The sequence below is a fragment of the Scyliorhinus torazame genome, chromosome 18 (assembly GCF_047496885.1).
Source record: "Scyliorhinus torazame isolate Kashiwa2021f chromosome 18, sScyTor2.1, whole genome shotgun sequence".
NCBI classification, from domain to species: Eukaryota; Metazoa; Chordata; class Chondrichthyes; order Carcharhiniformes; family Scyliorhinidae; genus Scyliorhinus; species Scyliorhinus torazame.
Window position 1 is genome coordinate 4,794,499 of NC_092724.1, and position 17,504 is coordinate 4,812,002.

Here is a 17,504-nt window from a genome sequence, read left to right on the forward strand (position 1 = left end):
TTAGAGTTCTTTGAAGAGATAACAAATAGGTTAGACCAAGGAGAGCCAATGGATGTTATCTATCTTGACTTCCAAAAGGCCTTTGATAAGGTGCCTCACGGGAGACTGCTGATTAAAATAAGGGCCCATGGTATTTGAGGCAAGGTACTAACATGGATTGACGATTGGCTGTCAGGCAGAAGGCAGAGAGTTGGGATAAAAGGTTCTTTTTCGGAATGGCAACCGGTGACGAGTGGTGTCCCGCAGGGTTCAGTGTTGGGGCCTCAGCTGTTCTCTTTATATATTAACGATCTAGATGACGGGACTGGGGGCATTCTGGCTAAGTTTGCCGATGATACAAAGATCGGTGGAGGGGCAGGTAGAATTGAGTAGGTGGGGAGGCTGCAGAAAGATTTAGACAGTTTAGGAGAGTGGTCCAAGAAATGGCTGATGAAATTCAACGTGGGCAAGTGCGAGGTCTTGCACTTTGGAAAAAAGAATAGAGGCATGGACTATTTTCTAAACGGTGACAAAATTCATAATGCTGAAGTGCAAAGGGACTTGGGAGTCCTAGTCCAGGATTCTCTAAAGGTAAACTTGCAGGTTGAGTCCGTAATTAAGAAAGCAAATGCAATGTTGCAAGGATGACCTTGTGTCCACACAGGGTGGAATGTGGGAGACTATCCAGGAGTGCATTGGGATCGTTGAGCCTGGCGTTAACAAAGTCACAGTTGCAGGTTTCAGCAGCACATGAGTTGAGACAGTTGAGATGGCGCTGAGGGGGAACAAGGTGGCCTTGGGCACAGCACAAATATGAGGTTGGAAGCTTATCTCAGGATCTAATGTGACAGCATGCTCGCAAACAGATTGGCTTAACCTCAGACGGTTGCCCCAGGAATGGAGTCGGTAGTTAGGGAACCAAACAAGGAGCGGGGTCTGAAAAGAAATGCTGCAGCTTTTCCAATATTTAATTAGAGGAGATTTCTGCCTATCCGGTACTGGATAGCAAGCATTGTAGTCACTCTGCCACATTTGGCACTGGAGCGGGTCCAGCGGAGATTCACAAGGATGATCCCAGGAATGGTAGGCCTAACATACGATGAACGTCTGAGGATCCTGGGATTATATTCATTGGAGTTTAGGAGGTTGAGGGGAGATCTAATAGAAACTTACAAGATAATGAATGGCTTAGATAGGGTGGATGTAGGGAAGTTGTTTCCATTAGCAGGGGAGACTAGGACCCGGGGGCACAGCCTTAGAATAAAAGGGAGTCACTTTAGAACAGAGATGAGGAGAAATGTCTTCAGCCAGAGAGTGGTGGGTCTGTGGAATTCATTGCCACAGAGGGCAGTGGAGGCCGGGACGTTGAGTGTCTTTAAGACAGAAGTTGATAAATTCTTGATTTCTCGAGGAATTAAGGGCTATGGAGAGAGAGCGGGTAAATGGAGTTGAAATCAGCCATGATTGAATGGTGGAGTGGACTCCATGGGCCGAATGGCCTTACTTCCGCTCCTATGTCTTATGGTCTTATGGTCTTAAGTGGCCCTTTTTACTGCAGGCTTTACAAACGGCAGTGCGGGCCGGGCAGTGTTGGCGGGGGTGCTTCTGCTGACCGCAGAAGTAGCAGCGGGGACCCCCAGGTTGCGCGGATCGGCGTGCGGCGCAGGCGTATTGCGAAGGCAGGGCCTCGGCTGAGGAGGTCGTCGGTGGGGTCCAGGAGGGGTAGGAAGGAGTAGAAGGGTGGGCAGTGTGGCGGGAGAGGTATGATTGTACGTTACGGGATGCGACCGTCATGGAGAGCGCCAAAGTTTTCGTCTCCGCCAGTTCGAGCGTGGCCCCTTCCAGCAATCGTTCTTGGATGAGGTCCGACGCAATCCCCGTCACGAAGGCATCGCGCATGAGGAGATTCGCGTGTTCGGCGGCCGTAACGGCCTGACAGTCACAGTCTCGGACGAGTGGAATTAGGGCCCCCCAGAAGTCTTCAATGGACTCACCAGGTTGTTGCGAGCGGGTGGCAAGTACATGCCTGGCGAAGAGCGTGTTCGCCTTCTGCGCGTAGTGTTCTTTGAGGTGTTCCATTGCTTTTGTGTAATTCGTGGCGTCTTGGATCAACGGGAACACGCTGGAGCTCAGTCTGGAGTACAGGACGTTTATCTTCTGAGCCTCCGTTGACGCGGGGTCTGCCGCATTGATGTGAGCCTCGAAACATGCTAGCCAGTGAGTAAAGTCTTTCCTGGCGTCGGGCGAGTGCGGATCCAGCTGCAGGTGATCGGGCTTAATTCTGATATCCATTCTGTGGAAAATCTGACTGTAATAAATTGATGCGCAATCAATTGCACAAAGACTAAAGTTGGGAACAACTGTGGCTTTATTACAGTCAGATGCCTGGCCTCCTGCTGCAGCTGGCGAAATGGCAGGGCACTGGAGGTCACGCATATTTATACAGTTCTCCCTGGGCGGAGCCAGCCAGCAGGAGCTACTGGCGAACCTGTAGTGCAGGTCTTACCTTACATCTCCTATTACAGTGGTTCACCACATTTCCACTTTCTGAGTCTGACTCCAGTCTGTCCTTCGGCTCCAATAGATTTATCTTCATTATCAAATTCTGTTCCCCGATCATTGATTTATATGGCACCAAGTAGATTAAAAATGTTCCTTTATTTCAGAACTCCTTGACTTTTATCAACTTCACTTGTGCGATTAGGATTTTGCTGAGGATATGCATGGGTAAATGATATATTTTTAATGCAGTTTTAATGATGTGGGACATGATAATGTTTCAAAGCACTGTGACCATTGTGAGGTTCCAGCTCACTGATTTACACACTGTTTCAGCTCACTGCAGTACGCCTAATGTTGCAGCTCACTCTTATCTCATTGTGCTGTTCTAGGTCACTGCTGCTCATTGCATCCTACCACCTCAGCTCATCGCTGCCTTTGTAACCTCTAGACCTGCCTGTTCCAGTGCATTCCTGACTCTCAGTAAATATGAGACCATGAACCAATACTGCCTGTGTTCTAACCCCCACCTGGTCCCATTCTCCTGTCACCCTTGTGCTCGCTAACCAACATTAGTTCCCAGTTAAGCATTGTGTCATGTGAGAGTACCTTTAAGAAACGGGTGTTTATAAATGGGTGTGTATAAATATCTGTAGTGAGAGTACCTTTAAGAAATGGGTGTTTACTACTGCAGTGATGTCAGTGAGTGGGTAGAACTGGGCTGTCTGTCACCTTTTTACTTTAGTTTTTGAGCAGGCTGCAGGGTGTGTTTTAGTTTCGTTTTCAGTGTTGGAGCTGAAGCCAGACAGAGCAGCTGTACTGTTGATCTCTCTGCCATCAAAAGACTATGTCTTGATCATTTGGTGAATTCAGAATTATAAATGTCAGTAGTGAATGTAAACCTAATGTGCTTCTGTTGAAAGGTGTTTCTTCTGTCTTCTGGAATTTGTTTGGGAAGTTATTGAGGATTACTTAGTGTTGTATTCTTTGGGGGTTGTATTTGAATTGATGGTTGCTAAGATGTTCACTGTATATTTTAAAAAGGTTAACTTGAGTTCATAGAATAAACATTGTTTTGCTTTAAAAAATACTTTTCCATTTCTGCTGTACCACACCTGTAGAGTGGGCCGTGTGCTCCCCATACCACAATCTATTAAAAGTTGTGGGTCAGGTGAACTCCATGATACACTTTGGGGTTCTCTAAACCCTGGCCCATAACAATTGCCTCAATTTTAAAATTATCATCCCTGTTTCAAAATTCCTCCATAATCTCCTCAAGCCCTATCCCCCTCTAAGATATCTGTGCTCATCGAATTCTGAATATTGAATGGTGGTGCAGGCTAGAAGGGCCGAATGGCCTACTCCTGTTCCTAGTTTCTATGTTGTGGTCGCTATTGCTAAAATGCTCCCCCATCAACACATCAACCATCTGCCTGGCTTCATTCCGCAGAATTAGGTTCAGCACTGCACCATCCCTTGTTGGATCCTCTATATATTGAATAAAAAGTTCTCCTGTATACATTTTAAGAACTCTACTCCATCTAAGCCCTTAACATGATGGCTATCCCAATTAATTTTGGGAAAGTAGGGCAGCATGTGGCGTATTAATTAGCACTGCTGCTTCATGGCGCTGAGAACCTGGGTTTGATCCCGGCCCCGGGTCACTGCCCGTGGGGAGTTTACACATTCTCCCCGTGTCTGCGTGGGTTTCACCCACACAATCCAAAAATGTGTACGGTAGGTGGATTGGCCGCGCTAAATTGCCCCTTAATTGGAAACAATTAATAGGGTACTCTAAAAAAAATTTTTTTTTAATTATTTGGGAAAGTTGAAATCACTTAATAGAATTACCGGCTTATCATTTTTACACCCCTACGCGAATTGCGCACATTCTTTCTCCTCAATTTCCCGCTGACTATCTGGGGGTATAATAAACACCTAGCAACGGAGCTGTCCCTGTTTTATTCCTCAGCTCTACTGGGGTGGGGGGGTCATGGCAAGAGGGGTATGAGGGCGGTTGGCAGCAAGGCCAAGGTGATGACTCTGAGTGCCTTTGGTTGCGGGACCTGCTTCTGTCCTGGAGGTGACAAGTAGGTCACATGGGCATGGTGTATTTTGACATTCCTGCCTGCAACCAACGGGGTAGGATGAGTCCCTTAAATTGTCATTAATTTGCCTCTTAAGGGCCTCAATTGGTGGCAGAGTGGGAAGGTCGACATGGGCCTTCCCACCCAGAGTATAATTCTGGCAGGGGCGTGACGGTAACCGGCTTCCAGTCTGCTACCATCCCACCTAAATAAATGGACTTCCCGCATCCCAAGCTCGCCACCAGCAGGAACACAAGATTCTGGCCATTTGGTCAGATGACCAAAAAGCTTGGCCCAAGAGGTAGGTTGGAAGTCGTGTCTGAAGGGAAAGAGAGAGGTAGAGAAGGGGAAAGGATTAGAGACGGAATTCCAGAGCTTCGGGGCAGAGGGAAGAAAGTTGGCCTTTGCGCCAACGTCAGGACTGAGGCAGTCATTTGCCCGACCCATAAACAAATGAAGCGAAGTGAAAGAAATGAAATCGGCTGCAGGACAGAAATAGGCCAAAAAGTCCGAGGACCAATAATTAGCTCCAAGTCCAGACTCTCTTGATCCACGCCAAACTCAAAAGCTTTGGAGCATGTGGCTGAAAATCTACTCAGCAGTCCCATCGAGCAGGGGAACTCACCCATCAGATGAGTTCATCGCAGGGCGAGTTTACTTCAGTAGATTCGCAGGATTGAAGATTGATGGATTTTTTCTGTATGACATGTTTTGATTTCTTTACCTTCTGCTGTTATTCACAGCATCATCATACTGGCTGTCACATCCAACAGAAATGGAATATTTTACAATCACTCCTCATTGAAACCTAATGAGAAATTCATATATTGCCAAGCAGAAAATGCTCCACTCAAGGAGTTAACCTGGGGGCAGTGTTTGCTCTGTTGATTGAGTGTATTATCACATTCAACTATCTAGTTTTTTATTCCTCTTTTTCCATGGAAAGTTTACAAATCAAGTGACGCCACATTTTTACATTCCGTACTCCTTACGCAGCACTTGGAATATTTTAAATTTCCTACATATCACAAGCCAAGTATCCCCTTGAATGCAACCCGCCCCCGCCCCCCCCCCCCCCCCCCCCCAACCCCCGCAACAACTGTCTTTCAAATAACTACTGAAGCACTTCTGCATTTCATCAGTGTCTGGAAACACTGCCTGTTTCCATACCTCCATGTTAACCCTGGACAAACTGCAACTGCTTAGCTGACGGGATGGAAGTCGCACGTTTGCTGCTTTATTTACAATCTGAGTGCATTTCTTGTCGACTGACTTTTCCAGTTGTGGGTCTATATAGTCTCAGTGCATTTGGCAATTACTCTCAGGACTGATTAGCGCTTACTGAGGATTAAACTCCGAAACACGGAGACTGCAAAAGCTCAGACAGAGAAGGGCAACGTGTCCAGATGTCACAGGGTAGCTTAATAAACTATGAATTAAACAAACATACAATTTTCTTCCTCCAATATCTTAATACAGATATTGACCACCGGAAAGAAGTACCAACAATACATTGCATTTATGTAGCACCCTTAAGGGAGTAAAACATCCCAAGATACTTCATTGAAGCATTAGTTTTCAAAATAAATTTGACACCAAGCTACATGAAGAGATATTAGGACATGTGGCCAAAAGCTTGATAGAAAATAGGAGCAGGAGCAGGCCACTCGGCCCTTCGAACCTGCTGTACCATTCAACATGATCATGGCTGATCCTCTATCATAGTCCTGTGCTCTCCCCTTATCCCTTGACGCCTTGAGAGTCTAGAGTGGGAGAAGACATTACCCCGAACATCAATCCTAAATGGCCTATATTGTATTCCAAGACTGTGACCCTTTGTTCTAGATTTCCCCCAGCCATAGAAAACAACACCCAGTCAATCCAACCCCATCAATCAGATCCCCTCTCATTCTTCTAAACTCCAGTGAATATAGGCCCTGTCGACCAGTCAACCCACGACAGCACAGAGGCTAGCACTGCTGCTTCACAGCTCCAGGGACCTGGGTTCAATTCCGGCCTCGGGGACTGTCTGTGTGGAGTTTGCAGGTTCTCCCCATGCCTGCGTAGGTTTCCTCCGGGTGCTCCGATTTCCTCCTACAGTCCAAAGAAGTGGCGGTTAGGTGAATTACCCATGCTAAATTGCCTTTTCATGTCCAAAAGGTCAGGTGGGGTTACTGAGTCACGGGGATAGGGTGGAGGCGTGGACTTTCCAAGGGCTGGTACAGACTCGATGGGCCGAATGTAAATTCTATGATGCGGAGATGCCGGCGTTGGACTGGGGTGGGCACAGTAAGAAGTCTTACAACACCAGGTTAAAGTTCAACAGGTTTGTTTCGAATCACTAGCTTTCGGAGCACAGCTCCTTCCTCAGGTGAGTGGAGCACGGTAAATTCTATGATTATTCTATGACTTTCTCCTCATACAAGAATCCTACACGTGAAGTGGTCCAAAGAAGGAAATCCTGAGCTCAGGGTCTGGGCAGCTGAAGATAAAAGGTCACCAGAGGTGGCGATAAAAATTGGGAATGAGCAAGTAGCCAGAAAATGTAAGGAAAGAAAGCATAAACATACCCACTTGAGGAGTGCCAGGAAAACATGTTGAGAAACAAAAGCTGCCTGAGATCTATGTGCCTCAGCTGTGAATCCGATATGTTGGAGATGTCCATGATGCGAAAGTACAGAAAGAGAAGTAAAGGGAGAAATAATGGATTGAATGGTTGATGCAAACTGCCTAACCCCATTGCATAGGCCAACTTCACAAATTTGGAAGTTAAATAACCACAGATGTTCCAGCGGCTTGTTAATTTGTCAGCCAAAAAATCTGTCCTGGTCCACCTAGGTCGACGCTACCACCAAGAAAGCACAACAGCACCTATACTTCCTCAGGAAACTAAGGAAATTCGAGCATGTCCACATTGACTCTTACCAACTTTTACAGATGCACCATAGAAAGCATCCTATCTGTCTGCATCACAGCCTGGTATGGCAACTGCTCGGCCCAGGACCGCAAGAAACTTCAGAGAGTCGTGAACACCACCCAGTCCATCGCACAAACCTGCCTCCCATCCATTGACTCCATCTACACCTCCCGCTGCCTGGGGAAAGCGGGCAGCATAATCAAAGACCCCTCCCACCCGGCTTACTCACTCTTCCAACTTCTTCCATCAGGCAGGAGATACAAAAGTCTGAGAACACGCACGAACAGATTCAAAAACAGCTTCTTCCCCACTGTTTTTAATTCCTAAACGACCCTCTTATGGACTGACCTGATTAATACTACACTCCTGTATGCTTCACCCGATGCCAGTGTCTATGTATTCACATTGTGTGCCTTGTGTTGCCCTATTACGTATTTTCTTGTTATTTTCTTTTCATGCACTAAATGATCTGTTTGAGCTGCTCGCAGAAAAATACTTTTCACTGTATCTCGGTACACGTGGCAATAAACCAATCCAATCCAAACAGCCAGTCAGTCAGGGGTGGTTTTGATTGAGGCAAGGCCTGTGCAATTCACTATTGTTCCTCTTTGAAAAATGAGAGGACCAATGCGAAAGGGGTGATGACATTGCCACTCCTGAGTCCAAAGATTGTGGGTTTCCTGCAGTGCCGCTCCAGATAAAACAGAATCTAGGCCAGTGGTTTTCAGACTTTTTTCCGGGGACCCATTTTTACCAACCGGCCGACCTTCGGGACCCAACCCGGCCGACCTTCGGGACCCAACCCGGCCGACCTTCTCGACCCATGACGGCCGACCTTCGCGACCCACGCCAGCCGACCTTCGCGACCTACGTCGGCTGACCTGCACGACCCACGCCGGCTGACCTTCGCGACCCACGCCAGCCGACCTTTGCGGCCTACGCCGGCTGACCTGCACGACCCAGCATTTTCTCTTACCTTGTTTGCTGATGACAAAAATGGAGGAAATGGTTTTGAGTCCCTTTGGCCCTTGTACACGCTCCTCCAATAGAACCTGTTGGATGAAGGTGAAGCCTTCTGGTGTCGGAAAGTATGGAGTCTCCATCTGTCCAAAGTAATATATGGCTCGGTTATGCACCTATGAAGTGGTAAGTGTGCAGACTTGGCATACTCCTCTGTTTTTCCTTAGAATTCTGATCGTGAATTAATGCAGCGCAACTGGGGTAGATATGAATGAATGAAAAGAAATGAATGAAAATCGCTATTGTCACAAGTAGGCTTCAAATGAAGTTACTGTGAAAAGCCCCTAGTCGCCACATTCCGGCACCTGTTCAGGGAGATGTTCGCCACATTCCGGCGCCTGTTGGAGTAGATAAAGGGGAGAGAGGCTTCAAAAATATTGAGAAGGTTGAAGGCCCAGGATTAAATGTCACTATGGGATGCGAGCCGGTAGATATGTGACACGTTTGTGTCAAATTCCTTCATCTGTTTTTTGCAAAAGAAGTGCTAATCCATTACTTTTAGCAGGTTAACACCTCCATTGAAATAGCGTTGAACAGAATTTCAGATCTACATGCAAAGTATTTATGCGTTAGCCGTCTGTGTCCCACAATTGCAAAGCCTTGGAGACTGTGTGGGTGAGGCGGGGGAAAGAGGCCGGGAGCGACAAGGGCAAATCAGCCGCCTGCTGGTGATTGGAGCCGCGATTTGGAAATCAGGAGCAACACAGAAAAAGATGCGCTGGAAATTTCAAGATCTTGAAGAAAGGCTAACTTTATCAGGCTGTTAAATCTGAAGCTCACACCAGCTTCAGACAAACAGCCCAAAGTCATTGCTTCAGATGGGTCAAGTCTGAGCCCTTTGCCCCTTGAAGGAGTTAAACGTGACTAAAATAGCCACTGGGGCATAAGCCAGTGTCTCAATAACAGATTCCTGAAATTCAAATACTTCCACTCCTTGGAACCAAAATACACCAAGTGAAATCAGGAGATCAGGAGTAAAGCAACTCGATAACATTTTTAAAATGCGCCTCCCAACCATTAAGTCAAAAGAAAGACAATTTAAAGGAAACCATTCATCAGGGATGAGAAAAAAGCAAACCTACAGCTCTTCAAATAAGTTCGACTTAAAAAAATTTTTTTTTGGAGTATCCAATTCATTTTTTACGATTAAGGGGCAATTTAGCGTGGCCAATCCACCTACCCCGCACATCTTTTGGGTGGTGGGGGTGAAACCTATGCAAAAGAGGGAGAATGTGCAAACTCCACACGGGCAGTAACCCGGGGCTGGGATCGAACCCGGGACCCCGGAGCTGTGAAGCGACCGTGCTAACCCCTGCGCCGCCCATTGCAACGGCAAAACATAATTCACGCTGGAGGAGAAATGACTGAGAGAGAAATTAGAAATTCAAGAATACCCCGACTCTAATTCCATTAGCCACACAGCAGCGCATAGGCAGAGAGTACCTGACTATGAGTTTAGTCTGAGCATTAGTTTCTGTACAGGTTTCGTACAGAGAACTAGAAGGGTCTGGGGATATGGAATAGGCCACAGTGCAGATGCTTTTGGCTTTGCTTCATTTCAGTCTGAACCTGTTTTCAGCTTTCCCGATCCCTTAATGACAGGACGTGCTCCTTGGTGTGCTGTTCCGAGTCAGATGGAGCAGGAGGGCCTCTGCTTTGAGTCTCTGTTGTGTGCTGAGTTTGCTGATCTTGGCAGCACTTGGCACATCATTATTGAGATGCTGTTTAAAGAAATATATTCAAACAGCAGTCGACCGCAATCAAGTGGCTCACTTCCTGTCGGCTGTACTTAATAATGTAAATTTGATAATTTGCCTTCTTACAGCAGCCACAGGAACTAATTTGTCATGTGTATGTATGTGTGTAAGTATGTTTGTTTGTGTGTATGTGTGCATTTGTGCCTGTGTGTGTGTTTGTGTGCATGTATGTATTCGTGTGTGCTTGTGTATGTGTGTATGTGTTGTGAGTGACTTTGTGTGTGTGACTGTGTGCGTGTGTGTTGAATGTGTACATGTGTGTAAGTGTATGTGTATGTAGTGCGTATGTGTTGTATGTATGTGTCTGTGGGGGTGTCTTTGTGTGAGTGTCTGTGAGTCAATGTGTGTGTGGATGCGTGTGGATGTATGTATTGTATGTGTGTGTAAGTGTATGCATGTGTGCATGTGTGTGTGTCTGTTCTTTAATTTTGGTTCTGCCAACGGTTAATGCTGTTAGATGGGAATGTAAAGGGGGTTGGGGGGTGGGGGGGGGGGGGGAGGAGTGGTGATCTGGAGTCTGGCTAGCAACACTACAATGAAAAAATGCAGAGAATCTCAGTGCCCCTAAGTTAGGGAGGGGGGGGGGGGAGGCAATGGACCAGGAAGGCAATGGTCCCTGACAGAAAATAGAAGTGTACGGCCGTAGGATAAAACTGGGCCAGGCGATGAAGCCTGCCTCCCCACTCATTTCCATTACACACACAAGCAAATAGCCTGTGGGCATTGCATTTCAGACTCACATATGAGAAATAGCCACTTGAAATAGCTACTGTAGCTGTCCTAGAACCTCACTGTGCATGAATATCATTGGGAATAGCAGGAGAGCTAATTGAGAGAGAATCTGCTTTCCCCGGTTAAACAAATACTGCCTGCTGAAATTGGACAACGATTTCACATTTGAGAATAAAAGAATCGATTGTTTTGATCGTCTTGTTGTTTCACTGGGAGATGTGTTTTGACTTGAATATAATGTACCAAAGTGAGCTGACTGGCTGGGAACCATTTTCTCATACCAAAGCCAAATTTGGCTGTTTATTGCGAACTGATGCATGCCCAAAGCATTCAGGGTGGCAGATCAGCGTTGTGGCATTGAAGTAAGCTACTCGAGCTTTGTTTCTGCTGTTAATTTTTTTTAAAAATGATGTCCAGAACATGCTAACCTCCCACTGCTTTTACATCCCAGCACCAGTTGGTAATCTGACTTGGCTTGCTCGGTACGCAGTGCACGTTGCCAGTTCTTTTTGTGTTGCTGGTCAGGGCACCCTCACCACAGAAACAAATCTCAGCACTCTTTCTCTCTTGTCCCTCGGTGCTGTGTTTTCACTGGCCAGTGCAGAGCGAAGCAGCAACATCAAGAATGTCGTAATTCCGTTCTTGTCTTTCTCGTCCAGACAGCTGATCTGCGGCAGTGGAAGCAAACGTAAAGAGCAAGGACAAAAATATTAGTAACCATGAAAAGACAGTCTGAAACTTGCAATGAGGACAGGAGCTCCGCTGCAGCAATGTGTAAGTGCGCTACTGCATATCTCTGATTCAGGCTGCAAGCTCTAGTTCCGAGTGGCTCCCAAGGTAGACTCAACTTCCGTATGAAACGTGGGCGGCACGGTGACACAGTGGTTAGCACTGCTGCCTCACGGCGCCGAGGTCCCAGGTTCGATCCCGGCTCTGGGTCACTGGCCGTGTGGAGTTTGCACATTCTCCCTGTGTTTGCGTGAGTTTCGCCTCCACAACCCAAAGATGTACAGGCTAGGTGGATTGCTCCTTAATTGGAAAAAAACTGCCCCTTAATTGGAAAAAAATGAATTGGGTACTCAAAATTTATTTTTTTAAACTTCTGTATGAAACTCACCACATCGGCCCTCATGGTGTGGATCTTGTTGACATAAAAAACTTGTTCACGTCGTCCTAATTCTTCCTTCGCAAAACAGCTTAGTGTAAAACTGCTAAATATGATGGGGGCTTGAGTTGTCACAATTGGCTGCAGCCTGTATGGGCCTCCAGGAGACGGATGGGCCTCCAGGAGACGGGCGAGAATGCAGATTTACCTCCCTCACAGTGTGAGACTTGCACAATTTGTAGAGGCAACGAGAGCTCTGGTCTCCTATGGCACAATGCAACTTAAAGCACTGATCGACAGTGACGCCATAATTCAGCTTTGTTCAGATTCGCTGCTGTTCAGAGTTCGTTCTCACCGCTGGGAAGGCTGTTTAATTAGGCTCGTGATATCAGGATCCAAATTCAAACAGATTCTTGAGGAATAAAGAGTTAAACATTTAAAATTTTGCCCATTTTTGCACGGGGCCATAAAAGGCAACTTCATCATTTGGATACAGCACTAAATTATTACGCTACAAAGTCTTATTTACTTCAGGAAGTGGTGCAGAATGGCTGCTTTGAAGACAAAAGACAAGTGATGAGGCTCTAAAAGCCTGCATGTGATAAATAACACTTCAAGCAGCTACAGCTTTGCTCAGTTGAACACAAACAAAACCTGTAATGGTACATGACCTTTTGGCTTATTCACCAAAATAATTCCCCTGGAAGGTTTTCTTTTGAAAGTGTACAATTAACAAAATGAAATACTATAGGTTTTTGCCTTTACAGTACGATGACTTTACTTTCTCAACATGTAACAATTTATAAATAGTCCACTTTGTGCTCATAATGTATTTAACTCTTCCACTCCCATCGCCTTCAAAGGAGGTTTGGAGAGAACATGGGCTCGATTCAACAACCTCAACGAGCTTGACCTTGGAGTCAGGATGCGATGGTTGAATCCTGCGAGAGGCGGAAATGGGCCTCCGCGCCGGGCGTAAAACCGCGTGAGAGTTACCAGACTCTCAATTTACTCGGTGCCTGGGATTGAATGGCCGCGCCTGCGAGGCCACACTGCGCGCCATTCAGCACTGGCACCCGGGGGTTGGGGGGGTGGGTCTCGCAGGCAATTAGAGGCCCCCGGCTGGTAGGGGACAGGGCAGGGTGGTACCCTGGCACTCCCCCTGGCAGCCGTGCACCTTGGCACTACCTGGGTGCCCGGATGGCACTGCCAGAGTGGCAGGGGCACTGTCAGGGTACCAGCCTGGCAGTGCATGGTGCCTGGCTGCCCGGCTGGGGTGGTGCCTTTCCCATATGAGCGGGGGGAGGGGGGGGGGGGTTTTGAGGACTCCAGAAAAGGTTGAAGTGGTGAAGAGCAGGGCGGGTGGTGGGGGAGGTGGGGGGGTTAGGGTTAGGGTTAGGGTTGGGGGGGGGGGCGGGGGGATCCTGAAATGCCCTTTTTATGGATTTTAAAAATTGGTTAATCTCTTTGTGTGGCACCATTTGAAGAAGAGCAGAGGAGCTCCTGTTATTCTGGCCAATATTTATCCCTCACTCTATGTCGGACGTGTATGTGTCCTTAAATAGTGAGTAGACAATTCTAACATGGAAAACATCATAACCAGGTCCAATCATCTATTCTCTCTGAAGGTTCTTGGTAACAATCAGCAGTGGGAACCAAACTAATATTTTCTCTTGATAGCCCAGGACTAAGTGTAGAATAAAGTGTTAACTGATGGGATATACTAATGCAGGACGTAGATGGTGATGTACCACTGGCACCAATCAGTCATGCCTCATACCTCAAATCAATTAGACGGAGCTCTAATAAATAAATGTTAAGCAGCCACCAATGTTTACAGACTATCTAAGAACCAAATCCCCTGCCTAGGGTGGGATTCTCCCAGCCCCGGGCCGGAGATTCGCCGCAACCGTGCTACGCCGCCCCGACGCCGGCGCGCGATTCTCCGAGGTGCGGAAAATCGGCCCCATTTACGCCAGCGCATATGGCGCGTCGCCGGTCACGGGCCGCTGTCCGCGGTGTGGCACGGTTGCGGCGAATCTCCGGCCCGGCCCGGGGCTGGGAGAATCCCACCCTAGGCAGGGGATTGGGTTCTTAGATAGTCTGTAAACATTGGTGGCTGCTTAACATTTATTTATTAGAGCTCCGGCCCGGATGGGCCGAGCGGCCGCGCGGAAAAAGCAGAGTCCCGCCGGCACTGGTCACCCCTGGTCGCCGGCGGCGGGAACTCTGCGCGAAGGGTTGGGGTGCGGCCTGTGGGGAGGGGAGGGGGGCTCCATCCCTGGGCCCAGGATGGGGTGGGGCCTCCAATGGGGCCTGGCCCGCGACCGGGCCCACCGATCGATGGGCCGGCCTCTCTCCACCGCCCCCCCCCCCGCCGGCCCCTGAACCCCCACACCATGTTGCGTCGGGGCCGGTGCGCTGAAGAAGTCCCCCGCGCATTCGCGGGTTGGTGCGGCCCAACTGTGCATGCGCGGGTAGGCGCGGCGCCCGTTTGGTGCCGGGAAGGAAGGCTCGAGCAGCGCAAACCTCTCCAGCGCCGTGCTGGCCCCCTGTGGGGGACAGAATCGGTAGTCCCTGCGCCCGTTTCACGCCGTTGTGAAACGCGACGGCGTTCACGACGGCACAAACACTTAGTCTCCATTTCGGAGAATCACGCCCCTAATGTCCAAGACAGAAGGACCAATCTTACAACATGGTGGCTGCGATGGCGACGTTGATGTAAAAAAAAATCAGCTTTATCGAAGTAAACACAGACTGAAGAAACCTTTGAAAGCAGCTCGAGAAACTTTGGTGGGAGAAGGAGTGACACTGGAGAGAGATAACAGTGACCTGGTGAGCAGCCACTGCCCCGCTCCGCCCGTCTGGCTGCCTCGAGAGCGCACCGAGAGACTAGCAGTGGGAGTTATACAAATGCCATTTCCTCCGGTGCAGTGAGCATCGGGGGTCTACATGGAAAAGAGCCAAAGCTTCAGTTAACTCCTTCCTTTATACAATAGGTCCAGAAGCAGACAACACTCTCCGAAAGCATGGCATGCTGGAGTCCACCCTACTGAGCCACGGAAGGAGATATTAGAATGGGTGGCCACATATGTGGTCAAAGAGGTAGATTTTAAGGAGGGTCTTGAAGGAAAGAGATGGTGAGGCCGAGGGGTTAGGGAGTGTAGCCACTTAAAATGGCCAACTCCCGATTCAAAATGGCGAACGGCAAAGGCTGATGGGAAAGTCAGCCAACAGGACACAAACAAGCAGCTGCAGGTTGAGTGTGTATTTACCTCTGGAAAGGCCAGACAACCATCAGCATAACAAAACACCAGCCATCTGCATATTAATGAGAAATCCCCGGGAACAATAAGCAACATTTAGACACATAAAGCCAAACCAGACTCTTTGGCGCCAGCAGGAGCCTACACAAAAGGAGGTGAACGAGCACCTCAAGACCGCCCATCGATCAGGAAACCGCTCCAGCATTGGAGTAAATTGAACCAAGCGATTGGGACAAAGTCCAATCACTTGGGACTAGGTACAGGGTCCGCCCCGAAAGGCGGGAAGCCCCTGGGGACTATAAGAATTGAGCCCCAAGTTCAAATCGCTCTCTTCTTCTCCACCTCTTCGCTCTCTTCACGCTCTTCTTCCTGCCCGGGTCACCCAGCAACAACGAACCAACATTGACCATGACCGGAGCAGTGAAGATCGAAATCGTAAGTCTTAATTTAACGCTCGCTACGAGATAGGCGCTCCTAGCTACCAATCCGTACCAACTTCGAATCCCGCAGGCTCAGAACCCGAATGAAAGGCCATTTGTTTCCCTGACCTGGTGGGGCCAGTTCAAAGTTAAGTATAGGCCTGTTAGTTGTAGAAGTAGCTTAGACGTAGAATTTGTGCATGAGTAGCGATTACTGTGTATAATAAATGTTCTTTGATTTAAATCTTACTAATCGGTGTATTGGGTTATTGATCATTACTCGGACTTGAACCTCGTGGCGGTATCATAAAGATACCTGGCGACTCGAGAGCAAAGGTAATAAAACAGAGCAATTGAACTGAGGCAAAGTTAGCAACAGGAGGGAATTCCAGAGCCAGGGACCCTGTAGGCAGCTGAGTGCAATAGGCTGTCAATGACAGGGGAAAGAGAAACAGCTAAAATACTTCACAGGTTTATGGAACAGTGACCCTGAAGGAAGTGAGGCCTTAGCACCAACAGAACATAGAAAAATACAGCACAGAACAGGCCCTTTGGCCCACGATGTTGTGCCGAACCTTGTCCTAGGTTAATCATAGATTATCATAGAATTTACAGTGCAGAAGGAGGCCATTCGGCCCATTGAGTCTGCACCGGCTCTTGGAAAGAGCACCCTACCCAAGGTCAACACCTCCACCCAACACTAAGGGCAATTTTGGACACTAACGGCAATTTATCACGGCCAATCCACCAAACCTAACATCTTTGGACTGTGGAAGGAAACCGGAGCACCCGGAGGAAACCCACGCACACACGGGGAGGATGTGCAGACTCCGCACAGACAGTGACCCAAGCCGGAATCGATCCTGGGACCCTGGAGCTGTGAAGCAATTGTGCTATCCACAATGCTACCGTGCTGCCCTTAAGAACAAATTAATCTACACTATATCATTCTACCGTAATCCATGTACCTATCCAATAGCTGCATGAAGGTCCCTAATGTTTCCGACTCAACAACTTCCACAGGCAGTGCATTCCATGCCCCCACTACTCTCTGGGTAAAGAACCTACCTCTGATATCCCTCCTATATCTTCCACCATTCACCTTAAATTTATGTCCCCTTGTAATGGTTTGTTCCACCCGGGGAAAAAGTCTCTGACTGTCTACTCTATCTATTCCCCTTATCCAACTTCTTATAAACCTCTATCAAGTCGCCCCTCATCCTTCTCCGTTCTAATGAGAAAAGGCCTAGCACCCTCAACCTTTCCTCGTAAGACCTACTCTCCATTCCAGGCAACATCCTGGTAAATCTCCTTTGCACCTTTTCCAAAGCTTCCACATCCTTCCTAAAATGAGGCGACCAGAACTGTACACAGTACTCTAAATGTGGCCTTACCAAAGTTTTGTACAGCTGCATCATCACCTCACAGCTCTTAAATTCAATCCCTCTGTTAATGAACGCTCGCACACCATAGGCCTTCTTCACAGCTCTATCCACTTGAGTGGCAACTTTCAAAGATGTATGAACATAGACCCCAAGATCTCTCTGCTCCTCCACATTGCCAAGAACTCTACCGTTAACCCTGTATTCCGCATTCATATTTGTCCTTCCAAAATGGACACCTCACACTTTTCAGGGTTAAACTCCATCTGCCACTTCTCAGCCCAGCTCTGCATCCTATCTATGTCTCTTTGCAGCCGACAACAGCCCTCCTCACTATCCAC

The 17,504-nt window shown here is 48.0% G+C and overlaps 2 long non-coding RNA genes across 2 annotated transcripts in view; one reads left to right on the top strand and one right to left on the bottom strand.

Moving 5' to 3' along the window:
• The window catches only part of LOC140394905 (uncharacterized), a 40,512-nt gene that overhangs the window by 11,679 nt on the left and 11,329 nt on the right, over positions 1–17,504 (bottom strand). Inside the window, exons 2-4 of the long non-coding RNA XR_011936072.1 lie at positions 12,109–12,508; positions 11,420–11,659; positions 8,459–8,585 (exon numbers count right to left, since the gene is read on the bottom strand). This is a non-coding gene — a long non-coding RNA (uncharacterized lncRNA). The remainder of the gene's footprint in view (positions 1–8,458; positions 8,586–11,419; positions 11,660–12,108; positions 12,509–17,504) is intronic.
• LOC140394904 (uncharacterized) overlaps positions 11,650–17,504 on the top strand; it is a 51,094-nt gene continuing 45,239 nt past the window's right edge. The window contains exon 1 of the long non-coding RNA XR_011936071.1: positions 11,650–11,765. This is a non-coding gene — a long non-coding RNA (uncharacterized lncRNA). The remainder of the gene's footprint in view (positions 11,766–17,504) is intronic.